General features: G+C 33.8%; 1 pseudogene; it reads right to left on the minus strand.

The window, feature by feature from the left end:
* Positions 1–4,373: 4,373 nt before the first annotated feature.
* LOC147409029 (cytochrome P450 CYP82D47 pseudogene) lies at positions 4,374–13,836 on the minus strand (annotated as a pseudogene).
* Positions 13,837–18,124: the final 4,288 nt, after the last annotated feature.

The raw sequence follows: 18,124 nt of genomic DNA on the forward strand, positions 1-18,124 counted from the left end.
TTTGTTTAACTGTATGTAATTTATTTAGTTTTTGTTTATCTAATGGATTTGTTCCTACCTTGACATGAACCAATTGTTATTTGATTAGAGTTTGGATTTCAATCTTAATAGAGATCCAATGAAAACCCTATACAAGAAGTTTCTCATCCAATCATTATCGGATTGGTCCAAGATCAACCTCGATACGATCTATTTGTCAACCTAATGATAGTTAAGTACAAAGACATCATGGGAAGTCTTGTATTCCATTTGGGCTTTAGATAATAAGCGAGGAATGACTAGTTCCGCTGGTCTTATGGAAACTCAAATTCTTCGTTAAGGTCCCAATCAAATACATCGTAATAATGCGATTGCAACTAATCTCTAGGAATCATGTGATTTTCCTCAAATCCTAAGGGTCATGTTGATGGAGATCCTCACCAAAGGGTTGTGGCTAGAAAAGTCCAATTCCGATTAAGGGTTATTTCTCTCATCAGGATAATTTTATACGTTGGATATAACAACACAACCCTTCAGCGTCCATGCCTATATAAGCTTTAAAGGGGAAAAAAATCAATTTTCTTCTAAAAATGGACATCCTAAATTATTCTATTAAGAGTGCTTTATTACATTACGCTTAAATGTTAATATTTATTTTGATTGAACAAAAAGAAGATGTTACCCATGCAGGGGCGGAGCTAATTGCCCAGCAGAATTTTGAGACACCCCCACTATTTTCAACTAATTACATGCCCCATTTGTCCCCACTCCCTCACCTCTCTCCCCATTTGCTCCCACACCCTCACCTCCTTCCAATCGTATTTTTCAGCACAAATAATTTTCCCACCATTCAAGTTCTTCAACTATACAATTAACCATAGTTTGCCCCCACTAGAAGAAAATCCTGGCTCCGCCCCTGCACTCATGTTTATTTTATAAGAAAAAATTCATCAAGGCCAGTTCTTTGAGATTGGATTCTTATTGAACCCAAATTCTTAAGTAGGGTTCTAAGTTATTGATTTTGGGCCTTATCAGATCAACAGCCCTAAAATCTCCACCAGTATTGGATAAGCATGTAGAGTTCTCTTTAGAGATGAGAAAATTTCTTCTATAACATACTACATTGATTTATGAAGCTCGCATACAATATAGAATTTCCAATAAAAGGTATAGCAGGTAACCTCTCATATGTTCCAGTATTTTCATAATTCAATTAATCATATAGTTTAGAAGGGAGTCACGGGATGATTAGAACTTCAAGTGGTGTTACTTTGAGATTAGTGAGGCCAGCACTCTCGGTCATATCCACGGTGCATCAAATGGGGTGGCAAACTCAAACGCATGCAACAAACGTGCCAGAGTCAAATGCACGACTTGTTAATGGTAATCAATCCAAATTGGATTCATTCATTGATTGAAATTTATGATTAATTCCTTTAAAACATTGTTAGATTGTTACTATGGTTATGTGAGCATGATGACTGAAGAATTTAAAATATGCTTTCATTTTCAACACCTTGGATCAAGTCAAAAAAGGTTTTTTTTTTCCTTTCCTTTATAATTGGGTTACCATGAAATCGATATTCTATAGCAGTGATGTTGGATTCCCAATTTTGTAATCCATGTGGGCCTAACGATACTCAATAAGATTTGTTGGCTTGATGATGAGATTAATTAAAATAGCACTAACCAGTTCCGTGACTTCAGCATTAAAGTCTAAGGTCTATTAAATTGTGGATATTATCTTATTGGAAGTTTGGTTTAATTTTCTTACATTATTTCATTTGATTGTGGGACCATATGTAGATGTTTGAATTTAGAAATTTCTTCAGTCGTGTGCACAATCATCTTTATGAGATAGTGATTAGTGAGAAGAGACTAAACACTAATTAACGAGACATTGAATTATATGCTCGTTTTAATGTTTACAATAGGATCAATAGATAAAGTTATCAATGGGATAGATTGGAATCCAAAATCTGATTGGTTCTGATCCATATCTTCGAATCTGGATCAACGATTTGCATTTCTAGAAGGATCAGATTTAATAACATTTAGATTGGTTTTGTATCAAGGGAAATTATATATATATTTCAAAAAATAATATTTTTTTAAATTTTATCAAAAGGAATTAAAATCCGCCATTTAAAAGCCGTTTTTTTTTTAAATTAAAAAATTAAAAATTTCAGTTCTTAAATGGTCGAATTTTTTTTTATTATTATAAAATTGAAAATTTCAAATTTTTAAGGGTCAAATTTTTTTTATTTAAAATAAAATTTTAATTCTTAATTTCAACCGTAATTTTTAAGTAAAAAAAAAAAAAATTAAGTCAACGATTGTGGCTGTCATTTTTTTTATTTTATTTTAAAAAGTCAATTATAAAAATGTTATTTGGGAAAGAAAATGTTGTTTGTGAGGGAAAGCCCAATATAACTCATATTTTATTTCGCAGTAACTCCTTTATACATGGGGGAAGCATGTGGGCACAAATATGCATATTTTAATGAAATACATCTAACAAAAATGAACCTTCCCTCCAAGAAATTAAATTATTATTACTTTGACCCAAATATATAAGATATTTTAAAACTCAATCCTCATTAATGCACCTAAGTAATTTTCACTCCATTCTCACACAGAAATCAAACAACTAATTAAATACTTGACAAATTATGTTTTTTTTATAAATTTATTTTTATCTTTCTCATTTATTTTGCCGTTCAACTCTAAAACAAACTGTCCTTTTCTGGAAGTCCACCTTATCTCTCTCTCCACTCCAACTAATACTTCTTAAAGAATAGTACACTTGCACATCATAAAACTTGACTCTTAGATTATTTACAAGTTATTGACCATTGTCTATTTTTAAAATTTGTTTCAAAGAAGTGAGAGATTATGACTTTTGGATGCCAAATCTCTCTTTCAATCAACATATATAGTCAACTTGGTGAAAAATTAAAAAAAAAAAGGTCCTTAAAAGGTAGAAATTTTTTTATTTATTTATTATAAAATAAACACGACGGTTTAAGTGCCAAAATTTTAATATTTTAATTAGAAAAATTTTGACTCTTAAAAAATCGATTTTGATTCCTTTTAACAAATTATATAAAATTGTTATTTTTTTAAAATATAATTTTTTAATAAATTGTTTTTGATAATTTTCCCTTGTATCTAGCAAGTCTGGATCCGATAAAAGGTGAGAAATTATGTAAATTATATTATGTATTTTGTTTAAATATATGTAATTTATTTAGTTTTCATTTATCTAATGGATTTGATCCCACCTTGACACGAACCAGTTGTTATTTGATCGAGTTTGGATTTCAATCCTAATAGAGGTACAATAAAAACCCTATACAAGAAGTTTCTGATCCAATCCTTATTGGATTGGTCCAAGATCAACACTGATACGATCCATTTGTCAACTTAATGATAGTTAAGTATAGAGATGTCATGGGAAGTCGTGTATTCCATTTTATTATTAATCATGAGGTTTACAAAAGCGATTCATGCATGTCCTTCTTTCAATTACACCCAAGTCTTTATACATTTGGGCTTTAGATAATAAGCGAGGAATGACTAGTTCCGCTGGTCTTATGGAAACTCAAATTCTTCATTAAGGTCCCAATCAAATACATTGTAATAATGCGATTGCAACTAATCTCAAGGAATTCTGTGTTTTTCCTCAAATCCTAAGGGTCATGTTGATGGAGATTCTCACCAGAGGGCTGTGGCTACAAAAGTTCGATTCGATTAAGGGTTGTTTGTCTCATCTGGATTACTTTATACGTTGGATATAACAACACAACCCATCAGCGTTCAAAGCTTTAAAGGGAAAAAAAAATCAATTTTCTTCTGAAAATGGACATCTTAAATTATTCTATTAAGAGTGCTATATTACATTAAGCTTAAATGTTGATATTTATTTTGATTGAACAAAAAGATGATGTTACCCATGCAGAGGCGGAGCTAGTAAGGAGCTGGTGGGGGCAATTGTCCCCGCAGAATTTTGAGAAACCCCCATATTTTCAACTAATTACATGTCCTATTTGTCCCCACTCCCTGACTTCTCTCCCCATTTTCTCCCACACCCCCACCTCCCTCTAATCGTATTTTCCAGCACAAATAATTTTCCCACCATCCAAGTTCTTCAACTATACAATTAACCATAATTTGCCCCCACTACAAGAAAATCCTGGCTCCACCCCTGTACCCATGTTTATTTTATAAGAAAAACTTCTTCAAGGCCAGTTCTTTGAGACCTGGTTCTTATTGAAACCCAAATTCTTGAGTAGGGTCCTAAGTTATTGATTTTGGGCCTTATCAGATCAACAGCCCTAAAATCTCCACCAGTATTGGATAAGCATGTAGAGTTCTCTTTTGAGATGAGAAAATTTCTTCTATAACATACTACATTGATTTATGAAGCTCGCATACAATATAGAATTTCCAATAAAAGGTATAGTAGATAACCTCTCATATGTTCCAGTATTTTCATAATTCAATTAATCATATAGTTTAGAAGGGAGTCGCGGGATGATTAGAACTTCAAGTGGTGTTACTTTGAGATTAGTGAGGCCAGCACTCTCGGTCATATCCACTGGTGCATCAAATGGGGTGGCAAACTCAAACGCATGCAACAAACTTGCTAGAGTCAAATGCACGACTTGGAGGCCGAATGAGATCGCTGGGCACGCTCGTCTACCAGACCCAAAAGGGATGAGTTCGAAATGCTGTCCCCTAACATCACGTTCGCTTGGCTTGTGAGAAATCTCTCCGGTTGAAATTCCATAGGGTTGGACCATACTTGTGGGTCTCGCTGAATTTTCCAAATATTTACTATTAGGCGCGTGCCTGCAGGGACGTGGTAGCCAGCTACCGTGCAGTCCTCGATGGCTTCATGTGGTATAGCTAATGGAGCGGCTGGGTACAAGCGCAATGTTTCCTTGACAATGGCTTGGAGGTACACAAGTTTCTCTATATCTGCTTCATCCAAGGGCCTATCTTTTCCAACATGTAAATCAATCTCATCTTGGGCCTTCTTCAATAAGTGTCGATTGTTCAGTAGTAAGGAAAGTGCCCATGTTAGAGTGGCAAACGTGGTATCGCTCCCTCCCAGTATTAGAGCCTGCCAAGCCAACGACAATAATGCTTGAAAACAATAGAAAATAACATGACGGGTGTCAATTGAGTTCACTGGCCCGTTAAAGACGGGTTTATTTTGAGAACACAGTGATAAACTTGGGCTAAAAAAACTTCTCCTCGTTAAACTTGGGCTAAAGTAGGGCTTTATAATGCCCAACCCAGTCGGACGCTGTCCTCAGGTATATGTTACAGACCTCAATGGGAGACACCTTAATGTGGTGGCTCGCGCATGTTCATAGATGCATCTTACTCGTATGTTGAGAACAAATGAGAAATCTAACTATTTTAATGGAAAACAACATTGGATGACTCCAAATTATTTTAGAAAGTGAATTAATTTAATTGATTTATAGAGTTTGAAAATCAAATCGAACCCATCCAATTTAGCCCTGTAGTTATGGGACTGATTTAAGTTATGGCCTATCTCTTTAGGGCCCAGCCAAACAATTACAATCCTGTCCACTAACAAACCTACGAATCCTCTCTCAGCAAATGGGGGGTAAAAAAAAAAAAGTTGCAACTGGCACCCCAAGTTTTTAAGTTGTTTATTACACCCTCAACTAAAGATTGTTTTAAAAAAACAAAAAAAAAGCCTTTTCAAACATTACAATATAATATCAACATTACAAAACATTGTAACACTCATTCAAACAATTTCACTGGTTATTTGCAATTAAGTTCATATAAAATCCTAAACCCAACAAACAAAAATCTAGCAAAAAAATAAAAGGGAAAACGAAAGAATATCTATTGGCACCCTAACCTTTACTTATTCTCTATCACTCACTTATTTTCTTTAATTTTACTATGGGTGTAATAATTAAAAATTGGGGTGCCAATTGCAGTTTCTTTCTTCCATTTTCGGGATAAGTATGGGGTTAGTGGTCAGCTCTCACAGGATTTGAACTTGATCATGGGATCAACAGTTTTCAAGCTTTACCTTCCTATTGTGTGGCTCTCCAAGAAACTAACGATTCCCAAGAAAAATGTATCCCTACACAAATTGCACTAGTCCCTAGGAGAACCATAAACCTATGGAGAATCCTTGTTTCTCCTCGGCTTCCTATAATTGTAATATGGGGAAAAAAAGAAAAATTACTTAACGATGAATGGAGAATGATATACTCTTAATTTTGAATATTTAGATATATTTCAACGTTTTATAACAAAACATATCAAATAGAAATGATATTTTTTTTATTTTTAAGATTTCATTGTAACTTTGATTCAAGCTTCCATTTCACAATTATGATGTCCGCATTTTGGCTATTTCAAGAAGTTCTCTAGTGCCGAGTTCGGAAAAAATAAATCTAAATCATATTTGTAGTGTTGAGTTCAACATTTTTATTGTCAAGATCAACATTTTTAATTTTCTAGTTCAACATTTTTTATTGTCAAGATCAATCACAATTCACAACAGTAAAAATATTGACTACAACATAATAAACTATTGAATGCGACAATAAAAATATTGGTCTCGTCAAAATATTAAACTCCGCTATTGTTGATCTCCACAATCAATATTAAACTTAAAAACAGTTTTGAACTCTCACTGCAAAATAAAATGTTGAACTTAGCATTAAAATTAGAATAATGTTGAAGTCACCTCAAGAATGGACCTCACATCCCACACCCTAACATGAAAGTGTATGAGAACCATAGATTCTTTCTTCGAAATGCAAGTGACAAACATTTATGATTCCTATCTATTTTCACGTCGAGATGTGATATATGAGATCCAATCTTGAGGTTACCCCATCACGACTCTTAAAATTATTGATCCATGTGGCTTGTATTTGGGGTATGGGAGGAGGGTTTCCCTCCTCCACCCTGGGTGCATTCGATCCAAACTCTTTCATTTTTATCTCAACTATTAGTTTGACGGACAACCTCAACCGTGGGTTGACGCTCGTGTTGTCAATAAAAATCAAGAAATCTTGCGTGTCCAGCAAAGGCTGTGATGGGAGGATAAGAGCAATGTTCTGGAGATAAACTGGGAGGATAGCAACGTTTTTTCTAGAGATAAGTATTGGTCTATCAAGTGTAAGTCATCCTAGCGAATGAGACATTCTGCGCTGACTCGGTTGGACACTGTCCTCACACTGCACTGACGTAGCAGTGCACAGATAACCATAATTGTATTTTCTATACACGTAAAATATCTACAGTTCCCTGTGCACTGCCACATCAGCACAGTAGAACATAGTGTCCAACTAGGTTAGATGAGCATTTTCCCTAGTATATTATAATGAGTGAAGTTGGAGTAGAAATGGCTTGACTGTCGCTCTATAATCAAGTTGGCTAATTTTCAAAAGAAAAATCCTGGGTGAAATTGGGATTTACTACGATTATCACATTTCTGATATGGAATTGTACAGATAACCATAGACGAGCTTTCTTGAAATACAAGTATAAAGTTACGATTATGTGCGCACCTCCACATCAGAAATGTGAGAATCACCATGAATCCCAACGTCACCTCAACATTACTCTTCAAAATGATGGAAGAATCAATCTTTTTTACTAATAATCTTTAAACATTTTAATTAATTTTTTAAATTATGGATAAACTCTTTTAATACATGTGTGTTTGCACACACGACGTTCTAAATCAAAATAATAAAAATATAATAAATTTTGTCCCCAAAAGGGAAGAGATACCACAATTGTGTGGAGAAACTGACTCCTTGGAAAACCTTTAATATGGAATTTCTATTAATCTCATCTCAGCCCTTGGTAGTAGAGTAGGAATGGGTAATTGTTTGATGGGGGTTTAATTAGGATAAATTAAGGATAGTTTTGTGAAAAAGTCGGCAAAATTTTGGAGATTATACAAAATAGGTTTTAAGATTTTTTACCAAACCCCATCATCTTCAAATTATCTAAAAGCCATGTCTTCTTCTTGATGTTTGAATGTTTGAAATATATAAATTTCGAAGGTGAAGCGTAAAATTCTTACCATATTCCCCGATTAATTGATGAATAATCGATTAATTCATTAATTCAAAGAATTTAGCGATTGTACTTGGTAGTAGGGCTGTCAATGGATCAGGTTCGAAATGGATTGAGGTTGATTTGGTACTGATCCAATAAGGATTGGATCGGATCAGATTTTTAACAGAACTCAATATTAAGATCCAGATCCAATCCATTAATAATTGAATCGGGTCCAAATCAAGCCAAACTTGATTTTATATACAAAATCTAAATAAAATTCACAAATATCAATAAATGTATAATATAATTTATATTCTTTCTCATATATTATCAAATCGAGTCCTTGTCTGATCAGGACATGATTGATCCATATCCGATCCAATGAGATATCAAATTGAAACCTTATTCGATTGGATCCTTATAAGAATCAAAATATTGATCCAAGCCCAAAGTTATTGAATCAGAACCAGTAAGATTTCGATCCGACCAGCTGACAGCCCTACTTGGTTGTTGGTATAATGGTACACCGATGCATATTAGAAAAATCATAAAATGAAAAAACTAAAAACAAGAAAAAAACCATCATAGCATTTGCTTTTGTATTTAATCATATCATAGTAAGATAAACATACCATGCTCGTGACCTTGTTGACGATTGATGAGTAGGTTTTATACCTACGAATTAACCACTTTTAGATATAATATTTTGTTAATTTTAGAGTCTTTTAGTTATTTTTATTTAAGTTTAGTTAGTTTTATACTTTTTATGTGTTTGCAAGTTTTTATTTGATTTTTATGCTTATTTTACAGATTATGAACAATATGGAACATTAGGATGGTTGCATACATTTAGGAGAAATTCTAACTCCAAATTGGTTCACTCTCGGAAGAAGGAAGCTAAGCATACAAGCTAAAAAGTCTTCAAGCCGCAGCTTGATAGAAAATGAGGCCACGAGCATCATTTGGATGTGTGCTTGTGCCGGGGGGGGGGGGGGGGGGGAGATGTTATTTCTACACAACCTTTTACTAATGCCACAATAATTCTTATGTAAATCACCAAACAATTTGGATGTGATAGAGGATAAAATCGTGGCATCCACTCACGTGCACATGCCCATCACATATTTGGGCACTAAAGTACAAACAAGGCAGTTGCCGACAAGTGATGTGTAAATTGTAAAATAGACTAAGATGTTTTTTTTATCATCCAATGGCAAATGAGTCTTCTTGGAATTTGCATGAGAAATAAATATTTTTTATTCAAACCTCTCCATCAATTGAAGGATTGAGATGGTGGAGCACTTTTAAAATACCTTCCTAAAAGAGATTTCTTAGAAATTAGGTGTTAATTCCTAAAATAATATTGTAGAGGTAAATTCGAGTTTTACCTCTAGCTAGTTGTTTTGAAAAAATGTTTTCTTACTTCTCCATGATGGCATCGGTGTGATACCTACTAATAATCCTCCAAAAATAAAGTTAAAGTTATAGAAAAGATTAATAGATATTCACTCAAATCGAGAGGAAACCTCCTCAAAAAAATCCCTAATTCTGGGTCATCCCTTCAATATGTAAGATTTCCTTAGGATTAGGATTTTCCCTTTATTTAAGATTTGATCATGAGGGATCCCACGATCACAGTGATCCTAAACTAAATAGAAACATTCCTTATCATGTTCCATTATTCTTGGGATTTCTCTAAGAATCTTAGAGTTTGATACACACGATATGGGATCGTGCGAATATATTGACTTGGTCTGCCCTACCAACATGATAGATCACTATTTATGTTCTACCCTTCTATTGGGTTGGATTTGATTGAAACTAAATTGGAACCTTCCTTATCGTTTAAATTGTCCACATTAGCACGTTGGAGATTTCGGAACATGTTATTTACATTATTTGTTGAAAGCGCTTAGCGATGGATCTTTAATGTGGCATATTAGATGAACTTTCGAACCAACGCACATAAAAGGAAAAAAGAAAAACTTGGTAAAGATTTCTGATGCCTAATGATATTATTACTTCCAAATTAAGTCTAAAATCAAATAATTTAAAATCTATGACAGAACATCTAATGGGGATTCACAATAATGTTATCAAACAATATCAATTGCGATGATGAAATTCAAATAATGATGATATGATAAGAAATAATCAGACCATAGTAGGGAAATCACGGTCAAGCTTGGTATAGTTAACTATGAGCATAGGGAGATCAAGTCTGCTGTTCTCGAGAGGAATTGTATTGGCACACCAACTTTTACTTACAACACACCAATCATTTAGAAATTGAATATAGAGATTGATGTGTTATATGTAAAAGTTGGTGTGTAAATATAAACTTTATTGTTCTTATCACATGTCAGGATTCTATAATGGGCATGTCTTGGTATTTTGAATAGGAAAATGCTGAAGTAACATTGAAATTGACATCGTAGGGCACATTAGTGTGCACATAACCATAGATGCTTCTCACTCGTATCTCTACAACAAGCATCTATGGTTCTGACATACATCCACATCAACAATGGCCCCCATGATGTCCCCCAACAATGTTACTCCAACATGACTCTTTTGAGTATTAAGGATCAAGCTTTGAAAATTTTTGAGTTCGTAGTGGTAATTTGAAATATTATTATTAATCCATATGTGAATTGGTCGGCCATAGAAGCAAATTAAGGGGATGGTTTGGTTTTGATAATGTTGAAAGGTACTTTCTAGCCTTCCATTTGGCATGTTTGGAAAGATAGGAATGAAAAGTTCTTTCAAGATATGTTCCATTATAAAATGTTTATCTTTCACTAGATTGAAAATGATGTTTGAGTACTACTATTTTCCAATACAAGAAAAAGTTGAAAGTTCATGTGAGAATATGAAATTGCTTTCTCACGGGGTGTTCCTCTTCATGTTCCTAGACATAATTTAAATAAAAGAAAATTGCATGATCCCAATAATTAAAGACTTGGGTATACTTTATCTCAAAAAATATATATATATATAAGGGTTACTTTCTATATCTTCATTGAAGAAATTCCTATCATTAAGACTTTAATTGAACTAAATCACTCTTATTAATTTATATCTTAAATCTTAGGGTGAATTACCATTTTCTGAGTTGAATTTGGTGAATTTACGATTCCAATTAATCGGTCGAAATCATAAGTTTTCAAGTGATGGGATCACAGGTTCAAAGAAACTCGTTGATCCCCCCAATAGGAAAACCTCACTTAAAACCTATTAAATTGTCACTTCAAAACCTCTGATATTATTACTGTTCATGTTTTAGTACTTAAAATGAATACTAAGTCGAAATCGTAAATTCATCAAAAGTTTATCACGTTTTCTTAATTATATATAAATTTTAATTACCAATACTTCATAGTATAAACAAAGACAGGGCTAGAATGGAGCTAGTGGGGGCAATTGCCCCCACAGAACTTTGAGACACCTAATTGCATGCCCCATTTGTCCCTCGTCCCTCACCTCTCTTCCTATGTGCCCCCACAACCTCCCCTCCCCTCTATTTTTCTTGTTCATGACATTGCCTCTTGACCGATACTTCTCATATACTAATTGGAAATGACTTAAATATCTTTTTCTTCAACTTCTAATCAAAAACTTCTGAATTTCTCCTTAAAACCATTCATTATCAAGTTCTTCGGCTATACAATTAATCATAGTTTGCCCCCACTACAAGAAAATCCTGCCCTAAGTATAGAAGATATTAATTGATATATATCACACATACTTCTCTATAATACATCAACATTGCTTAACAGCTCTCCTCCTCAAATTATTATTGGTAAAGCTTCAGAGGGAGTCGTGGGTTGATTACGACTTCAAGTGGAGTTGCCTTTAGGTTAGTGAGGCTTGCACTCTCAGTCATATCCACAGGTGCATCTAACAATGTCTTGAACTCAAACCCATGCACCAAACGTGCCAAAGTTAAGTGCACTACTTGAAGACCGAATGAGATCCCGGGGAATGACCGTCTACCCGACCCGAAAGGGATGAGCTCGAAATGTTGACCTCTAACGTCTATGTCCACGTGGCTCATGAGAAATCTCTCTGGTTGGAACTCAGTAGGATTGGACCATACACGTGGGTCTCTCTGAATTTTTGAAATATTTATTAATAGAGTTGTACGTGCAGGGACGTGGTAGCCAGCTACGGAATATCCAAGACTTATACATTATAATTGTGAAAAAAGCTCAAATCAACCATTACAATAAAATCTTCCAACGTTTAAGAATCCTAACTTCGTTCTTCATTTTTTAATACAAATCGATGAAATAGATCAAAAAATACATTTAACTGTTCAAAAGTATGAATATATCATTCTCAATTTGTCATTACTGTGAAAAATTGTTGGAAATAATTCCAATCGGTGTTGGAAAATTGAAGAATATGAGAAATGATAGTTTGAGTACTCCAAAAATATTATAAGGTGAGATGAGGTTGAGTAACTATCAAGACACCACCTAAAAGTTAGGGGCTATTTAGAAAGAAACCCCTCAAATAGGGTCTGTTAAGTAATTTTTGCTAAAAGAGGATTTTTCTTGCCGGTTGGCTCTCCATCAAACCGATGGTTGAGTTGAGATTAATCTATCCCTAGAAGGACAGCTACAGATCTTTAGGATAGCTGTGGTTTTCCTCTTATCTGAAGAGTCAGTTTGATGGAGAGCCTAAACAGTGGTTTGATGCTGGTGTTTTCCATAGAAATCAACAAATCTATAGTGTGTGTCCAACAACGTTTGTGAATTGTGATGGGAGGATAAGAATAAAATGTTTTTCTAATGCGAGTTAACTGTGTGTAAAGGAAGACCCTGATCTTAGCATATGCTTTTCGATGTAATTAGCAAGATAAACGTACCAGGCTCGTCGCCTTGTTGACGGTACCGGCTTCATAACCATAGAGCTTTTCATCCTTAAGAGTTGACAGCATCACATCCATGAAGTCTCTATCGCTTTGTGCCTTATTCGACAATTTGTTTTGTCGATGCTCCTGTAGCCATCTCTCAAGAAGATCATCCAATTCTTTGGCAGTTTTCTTCATGGCTCTTTCGTGACCTTGGACATCCAACCACCCTAAAAATGGCACATAGTCCGACACAACGGACCATCCTAGTAGGTAAAAAAATTCTTTCATGGCTTTCTGGCACCGCCTGCCTCCTCCTCGTCTTCACATGTAGCACTAGCACCAAAATATCTCTTCCCAGCAACCATCCTAACAACCACATTAAGTGTCATGTCATCCAACCATCCCTTCATCTCCACCAAAACACCATTGCCTTTGTTATTATTCTTCTCCCACAATTAGTACAACTGCTTTATAAACAAGTCAACCTCAGAAACTCGTACATGCTTGAGCAACTCGAGCCTATGGTTCGAGAGAAGCTCATATGTGGCTATTTTACGCACTTCACGCCAATATGGCCCGTAAAAACTGAAGGGCATCATGGCGTGGTTGTAGCCCACAATTTTAATGGCCGCGGTGGTTGGGCGGGTGGCAAATGTCTTGTCGTTGGTAGTGAAACATTCCTTTGCTACCACCAGTACTTGATGTACACCTAGCCGTATCATTAAGTGGGGCAGCTGGTGAGCTAACATGGGAAGGTGACCGATGATGGGCCATGCTCTACCGGCTTCGGGAGCCTTGTTACAGTTACCACTTGCACTACTTCTTCTCCTTAAGAATAGATAATAGAGAAAGACCATGAAGGCAAAGAGGGAAGTTATCGTAGCAATGGATGGGAAATGTTGGAGGGACTCCATGCCTCTTCAGTTTTCACTACTTAAGGATGGGCATGATTAACTTTAGCTTTAGACTTAAACAAAAAAAAAAAAAAATACTTCCCATGGCACTGCACCCCCACACTGTGCTGATGTGGCGTGGCAGTGTGCATATAACCACAGATTTTTTACTAACACTTTCCTGACCTTTGTTAGCATTAGGAGTACGAAAAAAATTCGATTCATGAAAAATTCAAGTTTATTTGATTTTGAATTGCAAAAATCCAGTATAAAATTCACTAAAAATATTGATAAATGAAAACTATGCGGCATATGCTTCATACCTATATTATCCATCTAATTTTAATTTTTTGGTAATATGATTGTGATGTTAACAGTGATGGTGTTGATGAAATTGGTGATGTTAAGGGTGAAGGAGATGATATAGTGGTGATGGTAATAATGATGGTGGTGATAATGAGGGCGTTGAGATTATTGTTCTATTAATTTATAAAAGAAGATCAAAGTCAAGGGACAAATCATCAATTTGAAAAATTAAGATGTAATCTCAAATAAATGTAGAGGGCTATGTAACTATTTTTTTTTTTTAAGATAAAAGAAATATTTGTCACCTAAAAAGGTAGTTTTCTCTCAAATTTTAATGCACGGAGAGCGGATCCTCTGCAGTGTAGTTTTCCTATAGTTCCATGTAATGCGGTTCAATGGTTGAGAGAACTTCACGTGCAAGAGACATCAAAATCATACCATTAAAATTTGAGATTTACACTAATCATTCACTTTCAATGCTTCTTATTAGGTTTTAAAAATAACTTTTTTTTTTCAACATTGACGTAAATCATGATCATAACTTGACTGATTTGTTAGTTTGTATTTTTCAACATGGATTCTTCACCATATCAAGTGTACTACTGGTAAACCGCACTACAGAGGATCTGCTCCCTAAAGCATTGTGGCTTCAAAGTCGACTTGTATTACACATCACAACTTATAAATTTACACATTGCAACATACAACAAATTACAACAGCCTTTTTTTTTTTTTTTCTTTTTTTCAGCTCATTGGCAATTTGTTTTGAGTTGGACTCAAACTCATTAGGGTGACGCAAATTGTTCATTGCTTTTGAAAATAAAATAACCTTCTTTTTTCTCTACTATTACACTTCCTAGAAATGAGACATCTTTACGTATGATTGGTTGAAGTTTGGACTTTCTGGTTTCATACAAGATTTGAAGCTCATGGTCAAACATACGGATGAGCTGGAAGAAAAACACAGACCACTGCAAATTATTCACTCGAAGGTGCATTTTTTCCCGGTAATCCAACCCCTTGTTAGAAAATTTTCGGTAACTTTTAGTTTGAGGCGTGTTATTGATGTATTTTTTAAAAAGGTTTTGATTTTTCAAGAACAACATTTCTCAAGAACAATATTGCTTATTAATGTATTTATGTATTTGTAGTTTTGCATCAAAATGTTTTTGTGAAGGAACCAAAAATATTTAGAGGAACATAAATTTCAGTGGTTTTTAAATTGTGTTAATGGTAATCAATCCAAATTGATTTTGGATTCATTCATTCATTGAAATTTTCATTTAAAAAATTGTTAGATTGTTATTTTGGTTATGTGAGCATAATGAATGAAGAATTTAAAATATGCTTACATTTTCAACACCTTGGACCAAGTCAATATTAAAAAGGTTTTTTTTTTTCCTTTCCTTTCTAATTGGGTTACCAAAGAAATCGATATTCTATAGCAGTGAAGCTGGATTCCCAATTTTGTAATCCATGTGGGCCCAACGATACTCAATAAGATTTAGTGGCTTGATGATGAGATTAATTAAAATAGCACTAACCAGCTCCATGACTTCAGCATTAAAGTCTAAGATCTATTAAATTGTGGATATTATCTTATTGGAATTTAGGTTTAATTTTCTTACATTATTTGATTTGATTGTGGGACCATATGTAGATGTTTGAATTTAGAAATTTCTTCGGTCATATTCGTTAGGTGCACAATCATCTTTATGAGATAGTGATTGGTGAGAAGAGACTAAACACTAATTAACAAGACACTGAACTATATGGTCATTTTAATGTTTACAATAGGATCAATAGATAGGGTTATCGACGGGATAGGTTGGAATCCAAAATCTGATTGATTCTGATCCATGTCTTCGAATCTGAATCAACAATTTGCATTTCTAGAAGGATCAGATTTGATAACATTTAGATTGGTTTTGTATCCAGGGGAAATTATATATATAATAGTAATAGTTTTATAAAATTTATCAAAAGGAACTAAAAACGGCCATTTAAAAGTCGGTTTTTTTAAAATTAAAAAATTGAAATTTTCGATCCTTACATGGTCAAATTTTTTTTATATATATTATAAAATTAAAATTTTCAACCTTTTAACACAATGTGAAAAAAGTCCAAATTTGATGGTTTTGGGACGTCAAATTTCATAAAATTCAACAGACCAAGAGGTTGAATTGTCGTCAAATTTTTCATTGTTAATTTTTTTTTTTCAACGGGTCGAAACTGTCAAATTAATGAAGGATGAGAGAAATTCAATAGCTCTTAACCGTCAAATCTGGGAACATCAAGAATTTCAACGGTCTTAGACCGTCAAAATTCAATTGTCTTAGACCGTCAAAATTCAATTTCTAAAATTTATGAACCTTGGCCCGTCAATTTTTTATGTCGAATTTTCTAGTTTTCACGTAGTGTAAGGGTCAAAAAATTTTATTTATTAAAGACTTAATTTTTAATTTCAATCGCAATTTTTAAATAAAAAAAATTTAAGTCAAATATGCATTTACTCCTTTATATATGGGGGAAGCATGTGGGCACAAATATGCATATTTTAATGAAATATATCTAACAAAAATGAACCTTCACCCCAAGAAATTAAATAATTATTACTTTGACCCAAATATATACGATATTTTAAAACTCAATCCTCATTAATGCACCTAAGTATTTTTCACTCCATTCTCACACACAAATCAAACAACTAATTAAATACTCGAAAAATTATGTTTTTTTAATAAATTAATTTTTATCTCTCTCATTTATTTTGCTGTTGAACTCTAAAACAAACTGTCCTTTTCTTGAAGTCCACCTTATCTCTCTCCACTCCAACTAATACTTCTTAAAGAATAATAAACTTGGACAGCATAGAAGTTAGATTCTTAGATTATTTACAAGTTAGTGACCATTGTCTATTTTTTAAATTTGTTTCAAAGAAGTGAGAGATTATGACTTGGAATCCAAGTCTCTCTTTCAATCAACAGGTATAGTCAACTTGGTGAAAAAAATTAAAAAAAAAAAAAAAATGGTCCTTAGAAGCCAAAATTTTGAGCCGAAATTCTTATTATTTTTTTATTTAAACACAACAGTTTAAGGACCAAAATTTTAATATTTTAATTAGAAAAAAAAAATTGGCTCTTAAAAGATCGATTTTGATTCATTCTGACAAATTATGTAAAATTATTATTTAAAAAAAAATATTTTTTTTAATAGATTTTTATTTTGATAATTTCCCCTTGTATCAATCAAGTTCGGATCCAATAAAAGGTGAGAAATTATGTAAATTATATTATGTATTTTGTTTAACTATATGTAATTTATTTAGTTTTTGTTTATCTAATGGATTTGTTCCCACCTTGACACAAACCAGTTGTTATTTGATCGAGTTTGGATTTCAATCTTAATAGAGATCCAATAGAAACCCTATACAAGAAGTTTCTGATCCAATCCTTATCGGATTGGTCCAAGATCAACCTCGATACGATCTATTTGTCAACCTAATGATAGTTAAGTACAGAGATGTCATGGGAACTCTTGTATTCCATTTTTTTTATTAATCATGAGCTTTACAAAAGCGATTCATGCATGTCCTTCAATTACACCCATGTCTTTATACATTTGGGCTTTAGATAATAAGCGAGGAATGAGTAGTTCTGCTGGTAATATGGAAACTCAAATTCTTCGTTAAGGTCCCAATCAAATACGTAATAATGCGATTGCAACTAATCTCTAGGCATTAGGTGATTTTCCTCAAATCCTAAGGGTCATGTTGATGGAGATCCTCACCAGAGAGTCGTGGCTAGAAAAGTCTGATTCGATTAAGGGTTGTTTCTCAATTTTCTTCTGAAAATGGACATCCTAAATTATTCTATTAAGAGTGCTATATTACATTACGCTTAAATGTTAATATTTATTTTGATTGAACAAAAAGAAGATGTTACCCATGCAGGGGCGGAGCTAGTGGGGGCAATTGCCCCCGCAGAATTTTGAGACACCCCCA

Source organism: Akebia trifoliata, chromosome 2, assembly GCF_017979445.1.
Source record: "Akebia trifoliata isolate Shusen 1 chromosome 2, ASM1797944v1, whole genome shotgun sequence".
NCBI lineage: Eukaryota > Viridiplantae > Streptophyta > Magnoliopsida > Ranunculales > Lardizabalaceae > Akebia > Akebia trifoliata.